This window comes from Dasypus novemcinctus, chromosome 23 (assembly GCF_030445035.2).
Source record: "Dasypus novemcinctus isolate mDasNov1 chromosome 23, mDasNov1.1.hap2, whole genome shotgun sequence".
NCBI classification, from domain to species: Eukaryota; Metazoa; Chordata; class Mammalia; order Cingulata; family Dasypodidae; genus Dasypus; species Dasypus novemcinctus.
The window spans coordinates 70,618,279-70,627,330 of record NC_080695.1 but is presented as its reverse complement, the minus strand read 5'-3'; the positions used below and the strand labels follow the sequence as shown (position 1 = coordinate 70,627,330).

Sequence of the window (9,052 nt, the reverse complement as noted above, 5' to 3'; positions counted from 1 at the left end):
CTCGCGCCCCCCAGGTCGAGGGGCGAGCGGAGGACGTGCCTGCGGGGCAAGAGGGACCTGGGGTCGGGGTCCAAATTCGGAGCATGCTGGGCAGTCTGTGTGTCCGTCCGCGTGTGCCAGTGTGCCTGAGCCCCGAGAACCAGGCAGGCTGGGCTGTGCCCAACTTGTCCCTCACCTCTGGGAAGGCCCCACGGCCTGGGCGAGGGGGGCTGGGGCCGAGACCCCCACCCGTGCCGGGGGCGCTGAAGTCCTGCTCCTGGAAGCCGGGGCCTGCTCTGGCTCCCGCTCCCCTAAAATTCAATTCTAGGAGTAGGGCTCTGTCGAGGGTTGAACCATGGACCTCTACAAACCTGACGCAAGGACCCTGCTGCCGGGACAGCCGCCTAGGGGACCTGCACTCTCCCTTATTCTGAGGGACCCTCCCTGGCCCGGCCCGGTGGGTGGTCTCCACTAACAGTGGTTAACTCAGTTGGTATTGCAGGATCCCATGTCAGGGTGATGGGTTCCTGGATGACCCTCCCAAGATATCTTTCCCACCCGTGGCGGCGGCTAGGGCAGGCTAGTTCAGTCTGTCCACGTCTCTAGGCCCTGTGGTAGCTACCAGGACTCTGCCAGCTTAAGCAAGTGGGAAAAAAAGGAGGGCTTGTGCGGGATTTGAACTCAGGGCCTTTCACGCCCGAAAGGGAGAATCATACCCTTGGACCAACAAACCTTCATACCTTGCCCTCCATTTTAAGTTTCCTTCCACAGCTGAGCCCCAAAGACACCTGCTCTTATTGCTCCGGTGTCATTTCTAGCGCGTGCACCCGGGGATCTCGGCTGTGCGGGTTCGCAGGCTCGCAGGCTCGCAGCCCTGGTCAGATTTACAGGGCACCTGCTAATTTCGTTGCATAAACCAGCTAGCGCCAGGGTCTATGCGAGGCTCTCGAAGGTCCCCCAGTTATCCCTGCGCGCTGCACCATAAAAAACTCTGGGGGGCAGATGTAGCCCCGTGCTTGAGTGCTCTGCCTCCCATGCGCCCTCCCCATCCTCACTGGGAGCCGCTGGGACCCTGAACATTTGTAGAGAGAAGGCGGGGCTGGGCTGTCACCTGCCAAGGACACTTTGGGGGTTCTCAGGGGGCCTAGAGCACTTTCCAGAAGCCCAGGCCCACCCTGACAGTCACGGCCCAGCCCCACTCCCTCGAGCGAGGCTGGCGCCCGGCGACCCGACGCCCCTCCAGGAAACCGGGTCCCTCCCCGCGCACCTGCCATTGGATTTCAAGGACTCGCGTTTGAGCCGCACGTGGGGGGGTCGCTGTTTCTCAGACCCGGCCTGAGATCCTGGAGTCTGACCGAGCGCCCACTCCCTGCTAGGTGCCGACGGGGCTGGGAAGGCCTCCCTGGAAAGCTGGTTCACCGACGGAAATGAGAACGCACAGGCGCTGGGTCGGGGAGACGACCGGACGTTAGAAGCCTGACTCCCGGGTCAGCGCCCCCTTCCCGCCGCGAGGCTCTCAGAGGCCCGGCCCGCTGCCCCCTGTCCTCTTGGGGGGACAGGCCCTCTCTCCCTCCAAATCCCCGGGTTCGGATGCCTCCCCTTCCGCACCCCCAGTCAGGCCTCGCTTAGGGTGGCAAGCCCACCAGCCTCGCGGGGAGGAGCTGGGGGAGGGGTGTACCCGTCAGGGTGTGGGCGGAGCAGGGCCCAGAGCAGACTTTCTGGTTGGGGTCGGCAGGGGACCCCAGTGTGGGGGTAAGCAGGACCTAGCCACTCCTCCCGGAGCCCACCCCCACGCCTGGCCCTGCCTCTCCCAGCTTAAGCCACTCTGTCCCACCCCCCAGTAAACCCTCAAACAGGGGAGTGGCCCAGGTGTCTCCCCGCAGCGCAGGGCGTGGACGGGGCCCACCACCAGGGCGCCTTCCCCCCTGCCGAGGCCTTGCAGCGTTCACCCTGACCAGCCTCCAGGTTTCCCAGACAGCGAATGGCGGAAGGAGGGAACAAGGGTGCGCCTGCCAGAGGCGGGAGGCGAGCCCACCCACCCCGAGCCCAAGGGGACGCGCCTCCTTCTCACAGGCCCAGGGCGATGGAGAGGGGGTGGGGCATCCCCTGCTGGCCCGGAGGTGGGAACCCACCTCTTTCCCCACCTTTCCTGAGGCGGGAGGGCGCTCCTGTGGGACCCAGGGGTGGAGGGAGACACCCCAATCCGAGGCGCTGGGTGAGCCTCAGATCAAACTGCGGAGGCGCCCACCTGGCGCCAGACGCTGAGGCCCAAAGCAGAAGCGCAGTGGAGGGGCCCCTTGAGCAGCAGCCGCGGGGAGCGGCTCCAGGCCCCAGCGCAGCACAAGCGCCCCCTGCCCGAAGCCTCTTCCTGCTCGGCTTTCTGCTCCGCCCTGCCCCACCCCTGCACGGGTTCTCATCCTGGAGCTTCCGCCCGCGGCTGCACCTCGGCATCTGGAGCCCCAGTGCTCCGCGGGGTCAGGGCCCCCCAAGGCAGTCTCCCCGTCTCTGCAGCCCGGGGATCGGGGAGAAGGGATGAGAAGCCCGTCCCGAAAAAGGGGGGCAGGAACATCGAACACGGAGGAGAGGTTAGGGAGAACCCTGAGATGCAGGAACATCGAACACGGAGGAGAGGTTAGGGAGAACCCTGAGATTGGGGTGCGGTAGGCAGAAGCACCATAGCACTAAGCGCCCTCCGGAGGACCGATAGGGGCTACAGCGGAACAAGGTGAGCGGTGGCGAGCGCCTCCTCCCCACTGAGCTTTGCGCACTCCCGGGTTCTCTCTCTCTCCGTGTTAGAGCAGGATTCCTAGTTATTTAAAGCCGTGAGTCCCAAAACGGAAACCGCCCAACGTGGGGCTCGAACCCACGACCCTGAGATTAAGAGTCTCATGCTCTACCGACTGAGCTAGCCGGGCAGGTACGTGGGGACTCCCCGAGTCTGTCCCACCCAGACTAAGGCGACCCAAGAGGGAAGCCAGTCCCCTGGCCCAAGCCGAGCTCCGCAGCGCCCCCGTGTCCCCGCACAGCCTGCGGTCTTGGGGGCGCAGAGGCCAGAGCGGCAGGGCTGGGTGCTTGGGGCGCCCACGCCTGGGTGACGGCTCTGCGGTCGCCCTCAGGAGAGCCTTCCTCATTTTGGACCAGGGGGTCCTGCCTCTTCACCGCCCTGGGCTGGCGCCGAGAATGCAGCAGTCCCAGCAGCCCCCGAGGGCCGACGAGCGCCCCCCAGAACCTTCCCCTGCTCGGGGGTCCCCGGAACCGCTGGCCTCGCTGGAGGGAGGAGGCCCCGAGGGGAGGGGGCGCAGCAGGACAGGGCGGGGGCCTCCTCCCCCCAGGCCCCTGGCTCCAGGCCCGAGCGCCCCCCCGCGTGTGGCGTTGGGGGAGTCCCCGCGACAAAGACACCCGGAGAACCCCCCGGAAGCCCCTAATACCAGGGAAACCCGAAGCACCTCAGAACCCCAAGTGCAAGCGCCAAGGAAACTTCCAGATCCCGAAACACAAACGCCCGAGGAGCGTCTCAGAAGCCCCGGCACCAACGCCGCAGGGAGCCCAGAACCCCAAGCACGAGCGCCACCAGCCTCGGCCGCCAGGCAAGCGCCCCCCGGGTTAGAGCCGGGCCCTGCTCGGGGGGCCCTGGCGCTCCCCGCCCGCCGCAGTCCGCCCCGCGCCCCTTCCCCCGCCCCTCCAGCCCCGCGGTTCCCGACAGGTTTCCCCCCTCCCCGCCCTTCTTTTCTGAAGCCCTGCGCCCCGGGAGCTCCTCAGACCCCTCCCCGCCACCTTAGAGGGTAGGCAGTGGCCCCGGGGTCTGGTGCCAGGTCCCTCGCGGGGCTGGTCTGGGGTCTGGGCCCCGCAGCGCCTCCGCCCGGGGCCTGGCTCAGAGCTGGGGCTCGGGGCCTGTTAGCCGCGGAGCGAGTGGAGCTGGGCGCCCAGGTCAGCCCGGGGCTGGGGTGTGGCGGGGGCGCAGGGCCCAGCAGCGGACAGGGATGGGGGGGGCCCAGAACCGTCCGCTCCCCTCGTGTCCAGACTTGATTTCTGCAACATAGAAGTGTTGTTTTTTTTTTTCAAGTTAATATCCAGAAAGGATTTTGGAGCACTGAGGACTCGGGCAATAGCAGCCTCAGCTGCAGGGAAACCTGACGGTGATCCAGCTCTAGCTGTCGCTGACACAATGATCCCCAGAATCTGAGGGAGAGGAGAGCAATAGCTCAGAGGGACCCTGAGGGAGACTAGAGCTCCGTCGCTCCCGGTGCAACCCAAGAAGCTGAGCAAGACTCTGCGAAAGTGGCGCGGAAAGGAGGGCTGGAAACCACCACCCTGAGGTCGAGTCTCCTGCTCTACGACAGCGCCACAGCGATCCCTGCTCCCAGGAACTGCGGTCCCGATCCCGAGCTGCAGCAAGGAAAGCAGCAAGGAGACTCCGAGTGGTGCTCGCTGACCAGACAGACAGACTGACAGAGACCCTGCAGGAATGGCGGGCTGACACCCGACGCTCCGGGCACAGGCTGGGCCCTTGCCGCAGCAGCACTCAAGTTCCTTCTCCCCCCACACCCTCTCCCTTCCTCTAACTGTCCCTCCCTCCCGGGGAACTCTTGCAGGCTAGGACACAGGGTCACGGGGCTCAAGGTCACCAGCTAAGGAAGGTGGCATCGCCCTCCCCTACATCGCCCCTGGGACCAGCCTCCTGAGGGCCTGGGAGGTCCTGGGGCAGATCCCCGCAGCGCTCACTTTCCAGCTCTCATCTCTCCCCACTGCCCTTAGCGCCAGCAGTGCCTGGAGAGCGGCCCCCGGGGGTGCAGCACCAGGACGGACCAGGGCCACCTTTCCTTGCCAGGTGGCTTCCAAGATGAAGGACAGGCACGAGCCCCAAGTCCAGAATGTCCTTCCAGCCCACGGCCGCCCCTTTGGGGAAAGAGCTGTGGGGCTGGGCGGGCCCCAAGAGAAGGAAAAGGCTGCCACCTGGAACCACAGGGGACTTTGGGGTTGAGCCCAGGGAGGGCGGCTTGGCTGGGGCTGCTTCCCGTTCCATACCTGGCTTGCCCATTTCTGTGAAGAAGTCTGGTGGAATTTTGATCGAAATTGCACTGGATCTGTATGTTTCTGTGGGTAGAACTGACATCTTATCAATATTTAATCTTTTAATCCATGAACATGGGACTTCCTTCCATTTATTTAGGTCTTCTTTGATTTCTTTATCAATGTTTTCTAGTTTTCCATGTAGAGGTTCTTTAAATTCTTGGTTAAGTTTATTTTACTAGATATTTGATCCTTCTAGTTGCTATGTAATTGGAATTTTTCTCTTGATTTTCTCTATGGATTGTACACTAGGGTACAGAAACACCACTGATTTTACTGAATTCGTTTATTAGCTCTAGTAGCTTTGTTGTGAATTTTAAGGATTCTTTATGTATAGGATCATGTCATCTTCAAACAGGGAGAGATCTACTTCTTTTCTTGTTTAAATGGACTTTTAAAAAAAGATTTATTTATTTATCTATTTCTCTCCCCTCCCCTCCACCCCGTTGTCTGTTCTCTGTGTGGAAACATATCTGATTTTTGCATGTTGAAATAAAAAGGACCATAAGAGGATAGTATGAGAAACTGTATGCCAACAAACTAGACAACATAGATGAAATGGAGAAATTCTCAGAAATGCACAAAACAGCCAATGTTGACTCTGCAAGAAAAATAAGAACTCAACAAACCAATCACTTTTAAAGAAATTGAATCATTCACCAAAAATCCCCCAACAAAGAAAAAAGTCCAGGACCAGATGGCTTCACAGGTGAATTCTTCCAAGCATTTCAAGAAGAATTAACATAAATCCTGCTCAAACTCTCCCAAAAAATTGAAGAAGAGGGAAAATTACCCACACATTTTATGATGTCAACATCACCCTAATACCAAAGCCAAATAAAGACACTTCAAGAAAAGAAAATTACAGACCAATCTCTCTAATGAACATAGAGGCAAAAATTCTCAACAAAATAATTGCAAACAGAATCCAAAAGCCTATCAAAAGACTTATATGTCATGACGAAGTTCACCATAAGAACTTATGGTTCACCGTAAGAAAATCAATTTACGTAAGACACTACACTAACACATTGAAGGGGGAAAAGAAAGGCGTTGGACAAAATCCTGCATCTTTTATTGATAAAAAAATTTGAAAAACAGGAATAAAGGAAAATTCCTCAATATGATAAAAGACATATACGAAAAAACCCCAGTCAATATCATACCCAATGGGGAAAGGTTGAAAGTTCTCCTCTAAGATCAGGAACAAGACAAGGACGCCCACTGTCACCATTGTTATTCAACATTGTACTAGAAGTTCTAGCTAGAGCAATTGGACAAGGGAAAAAAGGCATCCAAATAGGAAAAGAGGAAGTAAAACTCTCACTATTAGACAAGACCCTATATCTAGAGGAGAATTCTGAAATGTCTACAACAAAGCTACTTGAACTAATAACTGAGTTCAACAAAGTGGCAGGATACAAGATCAACATGCAAAAATCCAATGTTTCTGTACGTGAGTATTGAACAGTCTGAGCAGGATCAGGGGAAAAATTCCATTTACAATAGCAACAAAAATTCCATTTATAATAGCATAAAAAAACTCAAATACCTAGGAATCAGGCTATATCTTTTGATTGGGGAGTTTAATCTATTCATACCACTGTCTTCTCGCCTCCATGTCCAACTGGTTTTTGACACACCTACCAAGTCCATGTTAATGGGACAAAACTGTGACAATTTGATATGGTTATGCAATCAAATGCTCTACCACTGAGATATGGTTATGAATTCCAAAAATAGATATTGGATTATGCCTGTAATCTGATCTGTACCTGGGCATGAGTGAGTTAGGATTAAGGCGTTGAGTTCCCACCCCTTGGTGGGTGGGAACTCACAGATAAAAGGCACGGCGAAAAACAGAGTTGAAGGTTTTATAATGTTGGAGTTTTGATATTGGAGCTTGATGCTGAAGACTTAAGCTGGAGCCTCTGGAAGTAAACTCACAGAGGAAAGAGAAGCCAGCTCCAGGAAGAAAGGAACCTTGAACCCAGAGAAAAGCAAGACCCAGGAACATAGGAACCCAGGAAGCCTGAATCCTCGCAGCTGTTGGCAGCCATCTTGCTCCAACATGTGACAATAGACTTTGGTGAAGGAAGTAACATATGCTTTACGGTCTGGTATCTGCAAGCTCCTACTCCAAATAAATACCCTTTATAAAAACCAACCAGGGAAGCAGACTTTGCCCAGTGGTTAGGGCGTCCATCTACCACATGGGAGGTCCGCGGCTCAAACCCTGGGCCTCCTTGACCCATGTGGAGCTGGCCCATGTGCAGTGCTGATGCGTGCAAGGAGTGCCCTGCCACACAGGGGTGTCCCCGTGTAGGGGAGTCCCACGCGCAAGGAGTGTGCCCCATAAGGAGAGCCGCCTAGCGGGGAAGAAAGTGCAGCTTGCCTAAGAATGGTGCTGCCCACACAGTGACGCAACAAAAAGAAACAGATTCCTGTGCCGCTGACAACAGAAGTGGACAAAGAAAAAGATGCAGCAAATAGACAAAGAGAGCAGACAACCGGGGCGGTGGCGGGGGGGGGGGGGGGGGAGAGAAATAAATAAATAAATAACTCTTTAAAAAAAACCAAACCAACCAATTTCTGGTATTTTGCAGCAGCACCCCTTTGGTGCTGCTTTTCAACAAATGGTGCTGGAAGAACTGGATACCCTTACCCAAAAGAATGAAATACAACTCTTATATCATTCCCCACACAAGAATAAACTCAAAATGGATCAAATACCTAAATATAAAAATGAGGACCATAAAACTACTAGAAAAAAATATAAAGAAGCAACTTAAAGATCTTGTGGTAGGTGGTGGTTTCTTGGATCTTACACCCAAAGCCCTAGCAACAAAAGAAAATATACATAGATGGGACCTCCTCAAAATTAAACACTTTCGAACCTCAAAGGACTTTGTAAAAGGGTGAAAAGGCAGCTGACTCAATGGGAGAAAATATTTGGAAATCACATATTCCATGAGCATTTAATATCCATGATACACAAAGAGATACTACCACTCAACAATAAAAAAGACAAATGACTCAATTAAAAAATGGACAAAAGACTTGAATTGACTTTTGTCCAAAGAAGAAACACAAATGGTAAAAATACTCATGAAAAAATGTTAAACACTATTAACAATTAGGGAAATGCAAGTCAAAGCCACAATGAGATATAATTTCACACCTATTAGAATGAACACTGTTAAGAAGACAGACAGCTACAAGTGTTGGAGAGGATGTGGAGAGAGAGGAACACTTATTCAATGTTGGTGGGAAAGTAGAATGGTACAGGCACTGTGGAAGAGTGTTTGGTAGTCCCTAATGAAGTTGAATACAGATTTGCCATGGGACCTGGCAATACCACTATTGGGCATATAGCCAGAAGAACTGAAAGGAGTGACATGAAGTCATCTGCACACTGATGTTCACAGCAGCATGATACATTATTGCCAAAAGTTAGAAATAACACAGGTGTCCATCAACCGATGAATGGATACACAAACCGTGTTGTACTCACATGATGGGATATTATGCAGCTCTAAGAAGAAATCAAGTGGTAAACCATATGACAACATGGATGAACCTGGAAGACATTATGTTGAGTGAATTAAGCCAGACAGACACAAAAGGAAAAAGAATCTATGATTGCCCTACTATGAACTATATTGTGTAACTTAGATTAGGATTCCATTTATTTAACATGAAAATATAAATCAATTTATAAAGATGAAATTATATTAGTGGTTATGTGGGGCTGGGGAAGGCATGCTAAGGGGTGTGGAGTTTTTCTTTTTGGAGTAATGAAATGGTTCTAAAATTTTTTGTGGTGATGAATGCCCAATATTTTGATTATATTAAAAGCCATAGATCGTATGGCATGTGAATATATCTAAATAAAACGGCTTAATAAATAAATTAATTGTGCAAGAATAGTCATAAATAGCTATGTAGAGCAGGGGAAACAGACAGAAATTGAGAGGTGGAGAATTTTATTGTTTGTTTGTCT

At 53.6% G+C, this 9,052-nt stretch overlaps 1 long non-coding RNA gene and 1 other non-coding gene across 2 annotated transcripts; one reads left to right on the top strand and one right to left on the bottom strand.

Moving 5' to 3' along the window:
* The first annotated feature begins 2,162 nt into the window (after positions 1 to 2,162).
* LOC131275639 (uncharacterized) lies at positions 2,163 to 5,144 on the top strand. The gene is made up of 2 exons (XR_009183111.1): positions 2,163 to 2,704; positions 4,043 to 5,144. It is a non-coding gene; the product is annotated as an uncharacterized lncRNA (long non-coding RNA).
* TRNAK-CUU (transfer RNA lysine (anticodon CUU)) lies at positions 2,822 to 2,894 on the bottom strand. The gene has a single exon. It is a non-coding gene; the product is annotated as a tRNA-Lys (tRNA).
* Positions 5,145 to 9,052: the final 3,908 nt, after the last annotated feature.